A 5394-nucleotide genomic window follows, 5' to 3' on the forward strand; every position below is an offset into this window, starting at 1 on the left:
CCCTCCCACATAGCAAACACTATAATAAAAATTTTAACCCCTAATCTGCCGAACCGGACATTGCCACCACTATAATATATATATTAACCCCTAAACCGCCGCACTCCCGCCTCGCAAACATTAGTTAAATATTATTAACCCCTAATCTGTCGTCCCTAACATCGCCGCCACCTACATTATATTTATTAACCCCTAATCTGCCTCCCCCAACGTCGCCACCACTATTCTAAATGTATTACCCGCTAAACCTAAGTCTAACCCTAACCCCCCTAACTTAAATATAATTAAAAGTAAACTAAATAACATTACTATCATTAACTAAATTATTCCTATTTAAAACTAAATACTTACCTGTAAAATAAACCCTAATCTAGCTACAATATAACTAATAGTTACATTGTAGCTATCTCAGGGTTTATTATTATTTTACAGGTAAGTTTGTATTTATTTTAACTAGGTAGTTACTAATTAGTTATTAACTATTTAATAAACTACCTAGTTCAAAGAAATACAAAAGTACCTGTAAAATAAAACCAAACCTAAGTTACAATAATACCTAACACTACACTATAATTAAATAAATTAAATACAATTAAATACAATTAAATTAAATTAGCTAAAGTACAAAAAAGCAAAACACTAAATTACAGAAAATAAACAAATTACAAGATTTTTAAACTAATTACACCTAATCTAATCCCCCTAACAAAATAAAAAAGCCCCCCACAAACTCAAGTAGATATCTGTTTAGTATTTTACAAAGGGGAAGGGGCATTTTAATAGCCCCCACCATAAAACACAGAGATACACTAGACTGGTTTTTAAAGAAGGGATCCACTCTTTCCAATGTATGATCTCATAATTCTTTTATAGTAGGTGACTTCAAAAAAAATGGTAATCACCTAATTAATGTATTTAATTTATGGGGCAGTGGCTCCATATGAGCCCCTGTTCCTTAAAGACAGCATACAATTTACAAACATTAAACCCCTCAGATGAAAGAGGAGATTATTTATTCTCTGATTAGTACAATAAGCATCTGTACCAATTATCCAGTGGTCAACAGAAATACCTCTGCCATTTGGCATTACCAGTCCCTGTTTATTTAGGCCATGATCTTGTTATAATTTAGATTGGAACTTTAGGAAATTTGAACTAACACTAAACAGATAAGAAATTACAACAAACCAGTAAGACATGAGTTTTTACCCCAATTTTAAATACATAGGGAAATGGATTAGGTTAAATGTTAAAAAAAACAATAACTAGTCAGTTACTAGTGACATTTTTAAAAGTTCATATCATATGTGCAGCATATAAATTACAAGATTTTAGTAGCTGGCATTAATTAAATAAAAGCCTCTCCAGTTTTAATGTGTTTTTATGAAATTTTTATTTATTATTTTATCTTCCAAGGTTTGTTTGTTTTTTTCAATGTCAACTTTATTGAAATCTTCAATTGACAACATATTTTACAAACTAAGTCTTCAGAGGCAAAACAGAAATGTATAAAAGAAGCATGTTATAAATAATATATGGTGATCAAAATGCAGAACAGAAAAAGCAGACCAGACAAATGTTCTTATAACTGATGATAGAAAACTCAGTTAGTAGTCACCAGTAACCCAATAAGTAATTGTGTGTCTCGAGTTTATGGGTTACCAAATATTCCCTCAGTATAAATGTCCCTAATCAGTTTTCCATTTTTAATGTACTTTGTTGAAAACTGTAATGTGATGCAGTTACCTTTGTTTGATAAATCCCAATGTGCTGGAAGCAATGTCCCCTTTAAGGAATAAAACAGTAGAGAAGTTAGGAGGAAAGCCAGAATCAAGCCAGATCTGACAGACAGGAAAGGGTTAAGCTGAAAGGCTAAATCCAGTAGAACAGCCTGAAGTCAGTATTGAGAAGGCAGTCCAATCCAGGCAGCAAACAAGGGGTTAAGCAAATACAGATTCAGTATAACTGGCCGAGGTGAGGAGCAGCAAGGAAAATGATAACACCAATTCAAGTAAATTGAGAGCTAGAATACAGGTGCAAAACACAAGAATACCAAAGCAAAGACTGAAAAGCAAAGCTGAACTTTATTGGTATAAACCACTCCTTGGGGAGTGTCTCTCAATGCTCGCTGAGTCTCTGTGATAAGCAGTGCACCTGTGTGCTGCATGTATCTTATACTGTACTGTGGTGCTGCTCATTTTCAGCATCTCTTTTCAAGTCCATTTTCTCATGCACATCCGACGCATAGAAAACTTATTTAAACATTGTGTAGGGGGTGCGGCTGGTTCAACCAATCCCTGCACAGCACAGGGAGCCGGGGAAGCAGGTATAATGAGTCAATGTCTGCGGGGACCAGGTGAGTATCCATGATGATGACAAAGATACTAGTCAAAACATAAACGTGTAAACTTTAAAGGGACAGTAAAGTAAAAATTAAACTTTCATGATTCGGATAGAGCATGCAATTTTAAACAACTTTCCAATTTTCTTCTGTTATCAAATTTGTTTCATTCTTTGGTATCTTTTATTGAAGAGTAAAACTAGGAGCTCAGGCGTTTGCACGTGTCTTTAGTACTCTATGGTAGCAGTGTTTTGCTACATTGTATAACAAAGCTACACATAATGTTGCAAAACTCTGTTGCCACGTGCACACTCCTGAGCTCTTATGAGCCTGCCTAGTTTTATTCTTCAATAGAAGATACCAAGGGAACAAAGCAAATTTGGTAACAGAAGTGAATTGGAAAGTTGTTTAAAATTGCATGCTCTATCTGAATCATACAAGTTTTAACTTGACTTTACTGTCCCTTTAAAGACTCAGGTTTCCTTATATGCAAATATACCAGATTTTACTACAATAAAACAAAACATTAATTAAGGGAACAGTAAAGCCACAATAAAACTTTAAAGATTCAGCTAATGCGTGCAATTTTAAAAATATTTCCAATTTACTTTTATCACTTTGTGAACTTCTTTTTATGTGCACACATTTTGCGGCATCAGCTCCTACTGAGCATGTGCAAGGGACTGTACTGTATTTAATTATCCTATGCGCTGTTAATCACAATTATTATAAATATCATTCTTGTATTTATGGTAATAACTGAGTTAATTGACTATAAGCATACTTGTCTATATACTGTACATAAATGAAGTGATATGAAATTTGTATCTGTTATCCCAAAGTTCCCTACACGGTATATAGTTGTATAAAAAAAATCTACGTTTCTGATGAAAATTTGTATTTATTTTTGTACTGGATATCTTTTCCTTCAAATAAGTAATTTGCCCCTTTCAGTCTTAACGTTTTAATTAACAGCTGGGGAAAACTGCTGATTTCAAATGGTTATTATTTGTTAATTTGCAACCAAAATTAAGTTAAGCATCTACCTAATCTAGCCTGTCCTGTTTTTTGTGTTTGTTGATACAAATCAGTAAAATCAGTGAATTTATCTTTGACATTGAGATTGATTCAATGAAAAGCCTCCTTTGCCTGTCCAGTTTTTGTTTGGTGTTATGCAATCTTTCATTAAAAGGACATAAAACTCAAGACTTTTCTTTCATGATTCAGATAGAGCATTCAGTTTTAAACAATTTTCCACTTCACTTCTATTATCAGATATGTCATGTTCTCCTGGTATCCTTTGTTGAAGGTGCAGCAATGTACTACTGGGAGCTAGCTGAGCGCATCTGGTAAACAAGGTATATCTGTGAAGTCACCAATCAGCAGCTAGCTCCCAGTAGTTAATTGCTGCTTAATTGCCTACCTAGGTATGCTTTACAACAAAGGATAGCAAGAGCACACAGCAAATTAGATTGTGGTAGTAAACTGGAAAGTTGCTTAAAATTGCATACTCTGTGTCATAAAAAAAAAATGGTTATAGTTGCCTTTAAAATTCCCCTTTTTTACTGCACATGCGTTTATCTATTTTTATTGCATATGCTTTGTTATGAAGGAACTAAGCACAGCATAATCCAAAATATTAAACATATACATTTTATTTGAATCATTATTATTATTATTATTATTATCAGGTATTTGTAGAGCGCCAACAGATTCCGCAGCGCTGAATCATCATGTTTCTTGTATGGGAATTTAGGAAGTTCCACCTGAAAATAAAACTTACATATATTACATGATTCTTTTTTTTTAAAGTAATTATTAAAAAATAATGTTCTACTATGCGGGTTGATGGTAATAATTAAATTAAAGGGTCAGTCTACACCTTTATCATCTTAAAGTCTTACCTTAGATTAAGCCTTGTGCACCCTTTCTATATCATACAGCAGGAACAGTAAAAAAGGTCCCTTTACTTGTTATGGGACTCCATATAAATGTCTATAGTCATGTAATCATATGTTAAAGGGACAGTAAACACTAGAATTTTTGTTTATAAAGGTAGATAACCCCTCTCTTACCCATTCCCCAATTTTGCATAACCAACACAGTTATTATAATAATATACTTTTTACCTTTGTGATTATCTTGTATCTATGCCTCTGCAAACTGCCCATTTATTTCAGTTCTTTTGACAGACTTGCAGTTTAGCCAATCAGTGCTTGCTCTTAGGAGCTTCACGTGCCAGAGCTCAATGTTATCTATATGAAACACATGAACTAACACCCTCTAGTGGTGAAAAACTGTCAAAATGCTTTCCGATTAGAGGCTGTCTTCAAGGTCTAAGAAATTAGCACATGAATCTCCTAGATTTAGCTTTCAACTAAGAATACCAAGAGAACAAAGCAAAATTGGTAATAAAAGTAAATTGGAAAGTTGTTTAAAATGACATGCCCTATTTCAAACATGAAAGATTTTTTTTTTACTTTACTGTCCCTTTAAATTGTATCTGTATTTCCAAAGATTCCTGCCTAGTATTAAATAGTTTTGGCAAAAAAACAAAAACAAATCACAATTTGTATATATTCTTGTACTGGATATCTGATTCTTTAAGTAAGTTACTTCTTTTGCCAGACACATTTTGTTTTGTGAAACAGTATTATATAGAAACTGTTGTGTTTAAATTATTAATAATTTGTTTATTTAAATTTGTTCAGTTGCCACCAATATTAAAGGGACATAAAACCAAATTTTTTTTCTTTCATGATTTTGATAGAACATCAAATTTTTAACAATTTTCTAATTTACTTCTATTATCATATTTTCTTTGTTTTCTTGTTATCCTTATTTGAAAAGCAGGAATGTAAGCTCAAGAGTGTGCACGTGTCTGCAGCACTATATGGCAGCAGTTTTGCAACAATGTTACACATTAACAGCAGCACTAGATGGCAGCACTATTTCCTGTCATGTAGGGCTTCAGGCATGTGCACCCGACCTAACTAGGTATCTCTTCAACAAAGAATAACATGAGAATGAAATACATTTGATAATAGAAGTGA

The sequence above is a fragment of the Bombina bombina genome, chromosome 8, assembly GCF_027579735.1.
Source record: "Bombina bombina isolate aBomBom1 chromosome 8, aBomBom1.pri, whole genome shotgun sequence".
Classification (NCBI taxonomy): domain Eukaryota; kingdom Metazoa; phylum Chordata; class Amphibia; order Anura; family Bombinatoridae; genus Bombina; species Bombina bombina.